This window comes from Adiantum capillus-veneris, chromosome 24 (assembly GCF_014529385.1).
Source record: "Adiantum capillus-veneris isolate H3 chromosome 24, ASM1452938v2, whole genome shotgun sequence".
NCBI lineage: Eukaryota > Viridiplantae > Streptophyta > Polypodiopsida > Polypodiales > Pteridaceae > Adiantum > Adiantum capillus-veneris.
The window spans coordinates 7,495,927-7,511,531 of record NC_140954.1 but is presented as its reverse complement, the minus strand read 5'-3'; the positions used below and the strand labels follow the sequence as shown (position 1 = coordinate 7,511,531).

General features: G+C 39.1%; 1 long non-coding RNA gene across 2 annotated transcripts in view; it reads right to left on the bottom strand.

The window, feature by feature from the left end:
• Positions 1-8,416: 8,416 nt before the first annotated feature.
• The window catches only part of LOC147425891 (uncharacterized), a 48,389-nt gene continuing 41,200 nt past the window's right edge, over positions 8,417-15,605 (bottom strand). Inside the window, exon 3 of one of the 2 annotated variants that reach the window (XR_015186110.1) lies at positions 8,417-8,909. This is a non-coding gene — a long non-coding RNA (uncharacterized LOC147425891). Of the gene's footprint in view, positions 8,910-14,794; positions 15,389-15,605 lie in introns of those variants that run through there. The other variant, XR_015186111.1, reaches the window with a different exon arrangement.

Below are 15,605 nucleotides of genomic sequence, written 5' to 3'. Positions count from 1 at the left end.
TTCATAATGAGCATGTGCCTCTCCTTTCTAAGAGTTGCATATGCGTAGGTGGTTGTTGAGAGTCCATACATTTTGATCCACAAATAACCTTATCCTTTCTAAACCTTATTCCACCACGTTGAAATACCCGTGTAAGTTCTTTTTCTAAGTTTTTGAGATCCCACGAAAGCTAGATGGAACCCCTAGGACATTTCTTAGCGCCTTCTAAATGTTTTTCAACTCTTTTAGCAACCTTGCTAGCATTTTGCATTTCCATTCCTCCTAAATTGCTATCCCACGTAGCTTGTGAAATTTTTTTAGTCCTTAGACATATTTTATTACCATATATGTGATAGTGATATGTGTGAACACACTTAAGATTGTTGAAATACTTTTTCTCTTGCTAAGAGGTTTTTTTCAAGTGCATTGTATATACGCCCACCACTCTAGAGCTAACTTAACTTTCTATTTTTCCACTAAGCAATACACTCTCTGTTGTGTTCTTTGAACGTTTTCATCTTCTCCAAGTTGTGTGTGCATTCATGCAACCCTAATTCGAACAATTGGTATTAGAGCAAGTTGCGTCCTCTTGGGTATAATCACTAACATCCCCACATCCCCTTGCTCACTTTCTCCGATTTGGGTGAGCTTTGGTGAGCGCTAGTAGGTTGAGTAATAATTTGAGATACCTAGTAGTTTTGGTGCGCTCAAAATTTTGATTCGGGTTCATTTCGGCCTCCGTTTTCACTAAAGGCAATATTGTGCACGCAATTTCGTCCTTTTGTGCATATTTTTTATCATTGCAATTTTTGCAAAATAAGCTCCTTACACTATTCCTCTCTGGGTTGTGCTACATAGCACATGTTAGTCGTACTTTGTCTTTCCTGTTTTGAATTAGATTTCACATTAGGTGCAGTCACTCGCCATGGCTGGCAACAACACAGATGTTTTCAAGATGTTTGCTACTAAGAACAATTTGGATGGGGATAACTACCCAATGTGCCTTGCATGATGATGCATGTTATTGTGTCAAAGGGTGTTTGGAATGTTGTGCAACGCATTGATGTATATCCACCTTCTATGGATATATGCTCTGTTGAGGATATTGCAGGTTCTAGAAAGTTTGTTGCTGCTAGAGTTGTTTTGCCTACGATTGAGCAGTCTTGTTAGGATATTAGAGATGCACATGTTCACGCATTGATTGAATTATCTATGAAGCACACTATTACTCCTCAGATTTCCTCAGCAAAATCAGTAAAACACGCTTGGGATACTCTGGCTAGTCTTTATGCAAGTCGCAATGAGGCTAAAATTGCATTTTTGCGTAAAGAGTTGGAGTCAAATATTATGCAAGAGGAAAATGACATGGACTTTTTCTTCCTATTATCAAGAATATTAATGAGAAACTCATTTTTGCAGGTGAAGTTATTTCTCAATAGGCCATGCCAGTCGTTTTTTTGGGTTGAATTAGAGGGTATCTTTGTAGATACCCTCTTTTTGGTATCAAATGTAAAGTCAGATGAGAACAGTCTGCACAAGTCACTTGTGCAAACTGTTCTCGATGCATTGTCAAACTCTTACCAGACTTTTGCTAGTACTTGGAGACTTATGACCCACGGAAACCCTCAAGTTGTCAAGGTTGATGCATTATGAAAATTTCTATTATAAAAGTCACTTTCAAGAACGAGTAGGGCTAATCGACGTGCAATTTGCTTTTTGTTGCTGCTGAAAGAAAAGGTGGTAATAGCAATGCAGCTTCTCATGGTTCTTCAGAGAGTAGTAGATAGTGCACTTGTTTCTAGTGCTTCTCCTTGCAACAACTCGTTCGGGAATTCTGGCGAAAAAGGCAAGAAGAAGATGCATTGCCAATAAGCAAGGCTAATGAAATTTGAAAAAAAAAAGAGGTATTGATCATAGCACTAGTAGCTTGCTTTGCTCTTACTTTCCTTAGTCTAAAATTTGAAAAAAGAAAAACAATACCCTTTTTCTTTTTTCAAATTTTAGACCAGAGAAAGTAAGAGCAAAAGAAAGCGCTCTTATTCTCTTTGAAATCTCTCTCTCTCTCTCTCTCTCTCTCTCTCTCTCACACACACACACACACACACACACACACACACACTTTGAAATCTCTCTCTCTCTCTCTCTCTCTCTCTCTCTCTCTCTCACACACACACACACACACACACACACACACACACACACACACACACACACACACAAACACACATACACCCTCTTGAATAACACCTACACACCCTATGTTGCTAGTACCTCCCTCTTGAATAACAGATTTTGAGCTCAACTCTCGTCGGATAGATTCTTGAGGTCTTGGGATAGTTTCCTATGACGTTAAAACTCTCTTCTTTTTTTTCTTATCTCTCTCTCTCTCTCTCTCTCTCTCACACACACACACACACACACACACACACACACACACACACACACACACGCCCATTCACACAGAGTAAAATTGTAAGATTCCCAGCTTGCCTTGAAGAAAATATGTAAATTGTCATGTGGTCCTCTCTCTCTCTCTCTCTCTCACACACACACACACACACACACACACACACACACATTATGTAAATTGTAATGTGGTCCTCTCTCTCTCTCTTCTCTCTCTCTCTCTCTCTCACACACACACACACACACACACACACACACACACACACATTATTTTTAAAAAACAAAGCTTCAATGTATTTTTAATTGATTAAAATTGTAAATCTTGGGTAGATTCCAGATTTTCCTTGAAGAAAACCAACAAAATGTCACAAGATTGTGTAATCACCAATGAGGGTCCAATATGAGTCCAAAAAAGCATGTAAATTTGGCAGATTTGATCCCCCCTTGGGATAAAACAACCCAAGACGTAAAGTGTGACTCAAGTAGCAAAAGATCCGCTTGACAACGTGAGAATGTTTAGACTGGGCTATGCATAAATCTGCTTTCTTGTGAGATTACAAATTGAATATCCGGCCTCGTGTTGCATACATAAATAAGGCATTCAACAACAGTTTGGTAAAGAGAGACATTGATAGGATCACCAACATCATGAAGACTCAATTTTAAACTTGTTTCCATGGGAGGGGCAATAGGCTTGCAATCCTCAAGTCCAAACTTACATAGCAATGTATCTATGTAACTTGTTTGACACAAGGCAATACAACCATCACACTACTTAAACTGTATGCCCAAATAATGATGTAACAACCCAAACAAGTCAAGATGATAGATAATGTGCTTTGTAGCACCACTGTCAAAGTACCACACATGAGCATCTGCAGCAACCAACAGACATACATGAATCATGGACATAAGGATCATAAGTGCAGTTAGCACTAAATGCCCATTTTGCATCTACATCATCATCACAATATCCTTTCACAGAAGACTCTACAATAGCTGCACTTGTAGTAAAACCAACTTATTTCTTCTTAGTCTCTTTTGCCTTCAATTTTGGACACTGCTAGATCAAGTAATCGTTAGCTTTACAATAATGGCAACACATCTTCTTTTTTCTCTTTTCACCAGAATTACTAAATGAAGTGCTGCCGGTAGTAAAACCACCTTATTTCTTCTTAGTCTCTTTTGCCATGGGAATAGAAGAACTATGCAAAGCGGTTACATTGCTGTTACCACTTTTTCTTTGAGCAGCAATAAAGGCCTATTCAATTGCACGCTGTTTAGCCCTGTGTTTTTCTAAAAAGTGACTCTTGCAACAACAATGTGTATAATGCATCAAACTTGACAACTTCAGGATTTCCTTGGGTCATAAGTCTCCAAGTACTAGCAAAAGTCTGGTAAGAATCTGGCAAAGCATCAAGAACAATATGCACAAGGGAGATGTTGGAAATGACTTCGTCCGCATAAATAAGTTGCTCATTAATATCCATGATATCAAAAAGAAAAGTGTCCATTTCATCTTCCTCATGCATAATCTTTGACTCCATCTCCTTACGCAGCAATGCAATTTTAACCTCATTGCGACTTGCATAAAGACCAACCAAAATATCCCAAGCTTGTTTTGCAGATTTAGCTGAACAAATGTGAGGAGTAATAGTGCGCTTCACAAATAATGCAATCAATATATGAGACTGCGCATCTCTTACATCCCAATGAGCCTGCTCAACCGTAGAAAAAATAGCTCTAGCAACAACAATCCTGCCACCAAAATCTACAACATCTTCAACATCACGTGCATCCACAGAATCACGTTGTAAATCAATGCCCTACGCAAGATTCTAGACACCCTTTGACACAAGAACATGTTGTATCATGTAAGCCCACATTGGGTAATTGTCCCCATCCAATCTATCCTCAACATCAAACATCTTGAATATATCTGTGTTGTTGTTAGCCATGGTGAACGCCTGCACCTAATGTGAAAACTGCCCGAAAAGAGGAGAAATGGAGTGGGACGAACATGTGCTATATAGCACAACCCAAAGAAGACTACGAGGGACCTATTATGCTGAAAACTGCACTGACAAAAATTCTGCACAAAATGACAAAATTACTTGCACAGTACTGCTTGTAGCGAAAACAGAGGCCGAAATGAGCCCAAATGAAAAAACTTTAGCAGACCAAGCTCTACGGCTTACCCGAAGTATTTTTTGACTTGCTGATGCTCACCAAAGGTCACTGAAATCAAAGAAAGTAAGCAGGCGTGTACTGACGACTAAGCCCAAGAGGATGCAACCTGCTTTGATACCAATTGTTGGAAATAGGGTTGCAGGGAAACGCACATAACTTGGATAAGATGAAGGAAGCTCAAGGCACACACCAAAGAGTAGTATTACTTCGTGTACAATGGAAAGATAAGATAGCCCTAGAGTGATGGAAGTATATACAATGCACGTGGGAAAAAACCCCTTAGTGAGGAAAAAATGACCTGATGGTCGTAAGTGTGTTCACACACATCACTACCACAAGTATATGGTAACAATTGGGTGGTTTAAGTACCAAGGGGGGCGTCAATAGTGGTGACCAAGGAGGTGGTGGAGGAGGATAGGTGATGGCTTTGGTGGCCAATGAGGGTGGCAATGGTGGTGCATTTGTGGCCCCTCCTCCAAAAAAAAAATCTTGCTCCAAATCTCGCTTCGACAAGCTCGCCAGAGAGAGAGAGAGAGAGAGAGAGAGAGAGAGAGAGAGAGAGAGAGAGAGGATAGTAGAAAAGAGGGGGCTGAAAAGAGGGAGGGGGGGGGGGGGGGGCGGGTTGAGAGAGAGAGAGAGAGAGAGAGAGAGAGAGAATAGAAAAAAGGGGGCTAAAAAGAGGGAGGAGGGGGGTTGAGAGAGAGAGAGAGAGAGAGAGAGAGAGAGAGAGAGAAAGAGAGGATAGTAGAAAAGAGGGAGGAGGGGGGTTGAGAGAGAGAGAGAGAGAGAGAGAGAGAGAGAGAGAGAGAGAGAGAATATAAAGTGAGAGGTCCATGAGACCTAGCCAACTGCGTGACTCTTGAAACAAAAAATAAAATGAGAGGGGGAACAATGTTAAAAATACTAAAACTTGTAAATTTTTTATGATTCTTTTTTAAGCAAGCTAAAAGTCTACTCAAAATTTTGCAATTTAAACCGAGTCAAAATACATTAAACCTTTTTTTTTAAAAAACAATGTGTAGAGGATGCATGTGTGTGTGTGTCTGTGTGTGTGTGTGTGTGTGAGAGAGAGAGAGAGAGAGAGAGAGAGAGAGATTTATTTCAAAGGAAAGTAATAGCACTTTATTTTTCTCTTACTTTTCTTAGTCTAAAATTTGAAAAATAAATGAGGGGTTGACCATACTTTTCTCTTACTTTCTTTAGTTTATTTTCTTAAAAAAAAAAAGATATTGACCGTAGCAATGGTAGTGTACTTTGCTCTTATTTTCTTCACTTTAAAATGAGAAAAAAAACAAGGTAAATTTTGTACAGTGGTCTCAAGCAGGCATTATTTTTAGTTGTAATAAATTTTGTGTGCGTGTGTGTGTGTGTTGGGGGGGGGGGGGGGGGGGGGGGGGGGGGGGGGGAGAGAGAGAGTGTGTTGAACTAAAATTTTGGAATAACTTGTGCTTAAGAGTGCACTTCATTATAATGCATTCTTACTTGAAATAACTTGTGCTTAAGAGTGCATCTCATTTATAAGACATTCTTAATTGTGTGTGTGTGTGTGTGTGTGTGTGAGTGAGTGAGAGAGAGAGAGAGAATCATACAAAATTAGAAAACAATGTGATTGCTACCCAAAAGCTTCATCTTTTCCTACATTGAATTAAATGTTATGACAAAGATAAGACTTTGTGCTGATGATTTTAATGCCTCACATTAGTACTAATACGGAGACACCTTTAAATACACTAAAATGAAGAAAAAGTCATATTGTATCTAATCCGATGGTGATAAAAACACTAAAGTGTCGGTGAGAGGTTTCCATGTTTTCTCCACCACTCCTCTATGGCCTTCTTCGTGCCAAAAAAGACCTTTTCTTTTTTTCAAATTTTAAACTAAGGAAAGTAAGAGCAAAAGGAAAGTGCTCTTACTTTCCTTTGAAATAAATCTCTCTCTCTCTCTCTCTCTCTCTCTCTCTCTCACACACACACACACACACACACACACACACACACTCCCTCTTGAATAACAGGTCTTGAGCTTGGATAGATCTTTTGAGGTCACTTGGGATAGTTTTAGACGATGTTAAAATTCTCTTCTTCTTCTCTTCTCTTCTCTCTCTCTCTCTCTCTCTCTCTCTCTCAGGCATGCGCGTGCATGCACACATACACACAATCATTCACACAAAGTTGAATTTTAAAATCTCGGGAAGATTCCAAGCTTGCCTTGAAGAAAATATGTAAATTTCCATGCACTCCTCTCTCTCTCTCTCTCTCTCTCTCTCTCTCTCACACACACACACACACACACACACACACACACACACACACACACACACACACACGCACGCACGCACACCCACACACACACACAAAATTAAAGCGATGGATGCACAAGAGGACTTCTACCTTCTCAAATGCACAAAAACTCACCAGGCAGGGAGAGTACAAAAGGATAAGTGGTATAATAAAATTGTTAGAGGTGGAAAGCTTGTGGAAGGCTTCTACTATGGCCAAGCTGAAGGAAAAGTTGATACATACGACCTTCTCATGTCCAATCATGATCTATTCACATCTTTTAGGAACCATGCGCTTTTCCACATAGCCTATTCTTGGAGTTTAGAATCAATTCAAGTTACCTATAGAGGTATATGAGCAAATATACAATAGCCTGCCATATGATGATGATAGTTATGAGGGTGCATCCATGCTACATGAAATTAAAACCGAAAATCCCTTGCTCACACATACAAGTCAACAAGTGTGTACTACCTCTTCTAGTTCGTATGAAGCTTTTCTTCCTCATGAGTCTAATGTGTTTTAGTTTGTTGTTTGCTTGATATATTCTAATGTTGAAACTATTGTGCATCCTATTTTGCAGTGGAGAAAATTGGTAACTAACCAATATCAAAATCGGTACTAAGTAGCCAACCATTAATTAAGTAACTAGCAAATTGATGTACATAACTAACCAATACAAAATTTGATACTCTGTAGAGCCAAAATTGGTAATGTGGAGTGCACTATTCTACAGTGGAGCACACTAGTACAATTTTGGATAACATATCGGTACCAAAATTGCCAAATTTGGTACAATAGTGCACTATTCTGCACTGGAGAAAACTAGTAACTAACTAGTATGGAAATTGGTACCCAATAGCTAACCGATAACCAACTATCTAGCAAACTACTGTACATAACTAACTAGTACCAAAATTGGTACTTTGCAGCAGCAACATTGAAATTATGTGGCACCAAAATTGGTATAGTGGGGTGCACTATTTCGCAGTGCAGTACACCATTACAATTTAGAAAAGCTTACCGGTACTAAAATGGGTACTTAGTAGCACCAAAAATGGTATTCTACATTGGAGCAAACCAATAACTAACTAGTACCCAAATTGGTACTCAATAGGCAAGCAGTAACCAACTAACTAGAAAACTGTTGTACATAACTCACCAGTACCAAAATTGGTACTTAGTAGAACCAAAATTTATTGCTAGTAACACCAAAATTGGTATTCTGGAGTGCACTATTCTACACTGGAGCGAACAAATACAATTTTGGTACTATAACTTGTATAACAATTTATACTTGACGAGAACCAAGATTAGTCCTGTAGAGTTCACTTACATGAAGTACAATAATGCAGTATACTCTAGAAGAGCTAATCAGTAAGCACTAGTCAACCATGCAAGCAAAATAGAACCATACACATTTTGTACATGAACTAGATGGCAAAAAGTAACCAAAAAAACTAACGAGTACCAAATTTGTTACTTTAGAACAATAATCATAATGACAACTTTAACAATAATCAGAGCTTCATTGCACACCGGTGCCATGTTAGTCTTATGTTCTATGCTACAAAACGGGTAACTAAATACAAAGCTTATCAAAATTGGGGGAGTCAAATCTATAGGAGTACCCCCTACCCAGGGATATAAAGTGATGGAGTACTCCCCATGGATATAAAGTGATGTGCAATAACTTCGAATATATAATCTTCAATATCAAACAGTGGGTTCTTACTAGTGTAAGCAGTTGGGTAGGGGTCCTTCATCATTCCAAAGAGCCACAATGAAATTTGAGTCATCAAGTACCAACGGCTATCAACGACCTTCGGCTCGTACAATCGAATGGCAAGACAATTTTTATAATTCTTCTTCGAAGAATTGTATTTTCAATCATCCACCAAGATTGTGCTGTTGGAAGCAAACTGTGGGTGCTTCGCCCACACTGTATGTAGTTTCTTTAATAAAAATGTCTTCTCATCTCATTGCTTGAGTTTATACCAAATATCTTTGCCATATTCTCCATCGACATCTCAGAGTCCTCTTGGGAGAATACATCTGCAATCACAAGAGAAGGATCAAAACCTAGTTAACATCAAAGAAACTTGAATGGTGAAAAACCAAAGGCTGCCTTACCTAAGAAAAAATAATTAGTCATGAGAGCAGGGAAGCAAGCATTCAACATCATCAATAATTTCTCCCTTTTACATCAAGACCATATTATTAGCTTTGCCTACTGCTTAATTTCCCAAAGAAATTCTGTGGTATTTGACCTTAAAGCATGTACATGTTAGCCATGAGTTTACCCTAGCCAATATCAATTGGCATTTCAAGGGCATTTTATGTATGTCTTTTGGCAACAGTACCCAGCTCTTTAATCACACTTCATTCAATCCAACACAATCAGCCGCTTGGTCGAAGCAACAAAGTCGAGAGAGAGTTGTGTTTGCAAAGTAGGCTCACCTTGCTAGCAATGTCTCGAGAGAGAGTTGCGTTTGCAAAGTAGGCTCACCTAGCTACCATGTGGTCCTACTCATCACATAACAATAAATGAGCTAGGAAAAAAAAACGGAGTGCAACAAGGACATATATCTTAGAGGACGCCAAAACAATAGAACGAACAACCTTTTTAAATTGCAAACACAAGTTGCAAACAATAGTGTGAACAATGAACACATGTACAAAGATGACAAAAGATTCACGATTTCATTTAAAAAATGTGATGCAAAGTACAAATGACAATCATTGGTGGGGCTACATCTTGCCATGGCTGCCTTTGTACAATTTTCTTTACACTTGAAAAGGCTCTGAAAGAGTAGCACCATGGTCAGTATAGTCACATGGAGTGTGGTTGGCCCCTTATCCACTACTAGGCTTAGCCTTAGCCCTAGAACCCTTTGTAGTGGCTTCACCATCTCCTTCCTTGGATTCCTCTACCCCCTCCCCATTATTGGCCTCATCCCCACCTTCTTTTGCATTGGTTGCACCACAACCTTCCTTAGCTTCCTCTACCCCTTCCCCATTATGGGCCTTTGCCCCACCCCCCTTTGCATTGGCTGCACCACATCCTTCCTCGGCTTCCTCTACCCCTTCCCCATTATTGGCATTAGCCTTGTCATTCTTAGACGATTGCTTCCCCCTTCTTTGCATCCTCTGCCCCTTTTGATCTTTTGTCCCTTGCCCCTTTTGCCTTTTTGGCCTCTGCCCCTTCCCCATCGTGCCAGATTTGACATCCTCCATCCCCTCCCCATATGTAGCCTTCACACCAAATGCATCAACTATGTCCCCATCTTTACTGCCAAATATGTTAGGGGCCCCGCCAAAAGGGTGGGGGGAGTTGCAACCCTCACCCACACAAGTCCTTCCCGTTATTCCTAAATCACCAAACAAGTTGTCCATGACATCCTTTACCTTCCTGACACTTTCTTCAACATCAAAGATATGGCTTCTTGCATCAGACTTTGGAGGGCCATTCCCATCCTTTTTCTTCTCTGACCCTTTACCACCGATGCTTGCATTACTAGCATCTTTCTCATCTACAACTTAGCAAGCGACAAAACACATCTTACAAACAGAGTGACAATCAACATGGAGAAAGTTCCAGCATGAAAAGTACTAACGTACTCTTCACAACGTATATTCCTTAGCCACTCAAGAATCAGCATGTGACAATTGGGTATGGCACAAAACTTTTGGCTCTATAGCACAATACTAAAGCAAAGGAGGTGAAATTGATGTTGGCATTCAAGCATAAATGTCTCACAACATGGGCAGATTCTAGAAGCTTGCCACACACAACACAAGTGTGTGTGTATGTGTGTGTGTGTGTGTGTGTGTGTGAGAGAGAGAGAGAGAGAGAGAGAGAGAGAGAGAGAGAGAGAGAGAGAGAGAGAGGACCACATGACAATTTACATATTTTCTTCAAGGAAAGCTTGAAATCTACCCAAGATCTTACAATTTTACTCTGTCTGAACGGGCATGTGTGTGTGTGTGTGTGTGTGTGTGTGTGTGTGTGTGTGAGAGAGAGAGAGAGAGAGAGAGAGAGAGAGAGAGAGAGAGAGAGAGAGAGAGAGAGAGAATGAGAAAAAAAGAAGAAGAAGAGAGTTTTAACGTCATAGGAAACTATCCCAACACCTCAAAGATCTATACGACGAGAGTTGAGCTCAAAATCTGTTATACAAGAGGGAGGGTGGATGTGTGTGTGTTATTCAAGAGGGTGTATGTGTGTTTTTGTGTGTGTATGAGAGAGAGAGAGAGAGAGAGAGAGAGAGAGAGAGAGAGAGAGAGAGAGAGATTTCAAAGGAGAAAATAAGAGCGTTTTCCTTTGCTCTTACTTTCTTTAGACTAAAATTAGACTAAAAAAAGGGTAGTAAGAGAAAAGCAAGCTACCAGTGCTATGGTCAATACCTCTTTTTTTTTTCAAATTTTAGACTAAGGAAAGTGGAGCAAAGGAAAGCGCTCTTATTCTCCTTTGAAATATCTCTCTCTCTCTCTCTCTCTCTCTCTCACACACACACACACACACACACACACACACACACACACACACACACTCCCTTTTGAATAACAGATTTTGAGCTCAACTCTCGTCGGATAGATCTTTGAGGTCTTGGGATTGTTTCCTACGACGTTAAAACTCTCTTCTTCTTATTCTTATCTCTCTCTCTCTCTCTCTCTCTCTCTCTCTCTCTCTCTCTCTCACACACACACACACACACACACACACACACACACACACACACACACACACACACACACACACACACACGCGCGCGCGCGCGTCCGTTCACACAGAGTAAAATTGTAAGATCTTGGGTAGATTCCAAGCTTGCCTTGAAGAAAATATTCAAATTGTCATGTGGTCCTCTCTCTCTCTCTCTCTCTCTCTTACACTTACACACACACACACACACACACACACACACACACACACACACATTGTTTATAAAAAAACAAAGCTTTGATGTATTTTTAATTGATTAAAATTGCAAAATCTTGGATAGATTCCAGATTTGCCTTTGAAAAAACCAGCAAAATGTCACAAGATTGTGTAATCACCAACGAATTCTTGAGACTTTTAAACGTTCTCATATTTTCTTCAGTTTTTTTTTGGTAAACTATACATTCACACATTCAATTAATTCTCTCTCTCTCTCTCTCTCTCTCTCTCTCTCACACACACACACACACACACACACACACACACACACACACACAATTAAAGCGATGGATGCACAAGAGGACTTCTACCTTCTCAAATGCACGAAAACTCTCCAAGCAGGGAGAGTACAAAAAGATAAGTGGTATAATAAAATTTAAACAAGTCAAAATACATTAAACCTTTTTTTTTAACAAACAATGTGTAGAGGTACGCAGACTTGTGTCTATTTTTTTAAATTTTAAAAAGGATATTGACCATAGCAATGGTAGTGTACTTTGCTCTTACTTTCTTCACTTTAAAATTTGGAAAAAAACAAAGTAAATTTTTTATGGTGGTCTCAAGAAGGCAATATTTTTAGTTGTAATAAATTTTGTGTGTGTGTGTGTGTGTGTGTGTGAGAGAGAGAGAGAGAGAGAGAGAGAGAGAGAGAGAGTTCAATTAAAATTTTGGAATAACTTGTGCTTAAGAGTTCACTTCATTATACGGCATTCTTAATTGAAATAACATATGCCTATGAGTGCATCTCATTTATAAGACATTCTTAATTGTGGGTGTGTGTGTGTGTGTGTGAGAGAGAGAGAGAGAGAGAGAGAATCATACAAAAATAGAAAACTATGTGATTGTTACTCAAAAGCTTCATCTTTTCCTACATGAAATTAAATGTTATGACAAAGATAAGACTTTGCGCTTATGATTTTAATGCCTCACATAAGTACTAATACGGAGACACCTTTTAAAAACACTACAATGAAGAAAAAGACATATTGTATCTAATCTGATGGTGATAAAAACGTTAAAGTGCAAACAAAGGCATTTGATGTGATGGTAAAATTTTTTATGGTGAGAGGTTTGCATGTTTTCTCCACCACTCCTTTACGGCCTTCTTTGTGCCAAAAAAGACATTTTCTTTTTTACAGATTTTAAATCAAGGAAAGTAAGAGCAAAGGAAAGTGCTCTTACTTTCCTTTGAAATAAATCTCTCTCTCTCTCTCTCTCTCTCTCTCTCTCTCTCTCTCTCTCTTGAATAACAGGTCTTGAGCTCGGATAGATCTTTTGAGGTTACTTGGGATAGTTTCCGACGATGTTAAAATTCTCTTCTTCTTCTCTTCTCTATCTCTCTCTCTCTCTCTCTCTCTCTCTCTCTCTCTCTCATGCGCGTGCATGCACACATACACACAAAGTCCTTCACACAAAGTTGAATTTTAAAATCTTGGGTAGATTCCAACCTTGCCTTGAAGAAAATATGTAAATTTTCATGCGCTCTCTCTCTCTCTCTCTCTCTCTCTCTCTCATACACACACACACACACACACACACACACACACACACACACACACACACACACACACACACACACACACACACACACACACACACACACGCACGCACGCACGCGCACGTGCACACAAAATTAAAGCGATGGATGCAAAAGAGGATTTCTACCTTCTCAAATGTAGGAAAACTCTACAGGCAGGAAGAGTACAAAAGGATAAGTGGTATAATAAAATTGTTAGAGGTGCGAAGCTTGTGGAATACTGCTACTATGGCCAAGCTGAAGGAAAAGTTGATACATACGACCTTCTCGATCATGCATATCCAATCATGATCTATTCAATCTGGTAGGAACCATGCGCTTTTCCACGGAGCCTATTCTTGGAGTTTAGAATCAATTCAAGTTACCTACAGAGGTATATGAGAAAATATACAACAGCCTGCCATATGCTGATGATAGTTATGAGGGTGCATCCATGCTACATGAAATTAAACCGAGAATCCTTGCTCACACATACAAGTCAACAAGTATGTACTACCTCTTCTAGTTCGTATTTTAGTTTGTTGTTTGCTTGATATATTCTAATGTTGAAACTATTGTACATCCTATTTTGCAGTGGAGCAAATCAATAACTAACCAATGCTAAAATAGGTACGAAGTAGCCAACCACTAATTAATTAACTAGCAAACTGATGTACATAACTAACCAATACAAAAATTGGTACTCTATAGAACCAAAATTGGTAATGTGGAGTGCACTATTCTACAGTGGAGCACACCAATACAATTTTGGATAATAAACCGGTACCAAAATTGATAAAATTGGTACAATAGAGTACACTATTCTGCAGTGGAGCAAACTAGTAATCAAATAGTATGGAAATTGGTACCCAATAGCTAACCGATAACCAACTATCTAGCAAACTGCTGTACATAACTAACTAGTACCAAAATTGGTACTTTGTAGCACCAACATTGAAATTATGTGGCACCAAAATTGGTATTGTGGGGTGCACTATTTCGCAGTGCAGTACACCATTACAATTTAGGAAAGCTTACTGGTACTAAAATGGGTACTCAGTAGCACCAAAAATGGTAGAGTACAATATTCTACATTGGAGTAAACCAATAACTAACTAGTACCAAAATTGGTACTCAATAGGCAAGCAGTAACCAACTAACTAGCAAACTGTTGTACATAACTCACCAGTACCAAAATTGGTACTTAGTAGAGCCAAAATTTATTGCTAGTAGCACCAAAATTGGTATTCTGGAGTGCACTATTCTGTAGTGGAGCGAAAAAGTACAATTTTGGTACTATAACTTGTACCAAAATTTATACTTAAGGAGAACCAAAGATTGGTCCTGTAGAGTTCACTTACATGAAGTACAACAATGCAATATACTCTATAAGAGCTAATTAATAAGCACTAGTCAACCATGCAAGAAAAATAGAACTATATATGTTCTGTACACGAACTACAATGCAAAAAGTAACCAAAAGAACTAACGAGTACCAAATTTGTTACTTTAGAACAATAATCATAGTGCCAACTTTAACAATAATTACAGCTTCATTGCACACCATGCCATATTAGTCTTATGTTTTATGCTACAAAAGGGTAACTAAATACAAAGCTTAGATATCAAAATTGGGGGAGTCAAATCTATAGGAGTACCCCCTGCCCATGGATATAAAGTGATGGAGTACCCCCCATGGATATAAAGTGATGTGCAATAACTTCGAATATATCATCTTCAATATCAAACAGTGGGTTCTTACTAGTGCAAGCAGTTGGGTAGGGGTTCTTCATCCATCCAAAGAGCCACAATGAAATTTGAGTCGTCAAGTACCCACGGCTATCAACGACCTTCGGCTCGTACAATCGAATGGCAAGACAATTTTTATAATTCTTCTTCGAAGACTTGTATTTACAATCATCCACCAAGATTGTGTTGTTGGCAGCAAACTATGGGTGCTTCGTCCTCACTGTCTACACTTTCTTAAAGAAAACTGTCTTCTCATCTCAATACTTGAGTTTATACCAAATATCTTTGCCATATTCTCCATTCACATCTCACAGTCCTCTTGGGAGAGTATGTCTGCAATCACAAGAGAAGGATCAACACCTAGTTAACATCAAAGAAACTTGAATGGTGAAAAACCAAAGGTTGCCTTACCTGAGAAAAAATAATTAGTCATGAGAGTAGGGAAGCAAGCATTCAATATCATCAATAATTTCCCCCTTTTACATCAAGACCAGATTATTAGCTTTGCCTACTGCTTAATTTCCCATAGGAATTCTGTGGTATTTGGCCT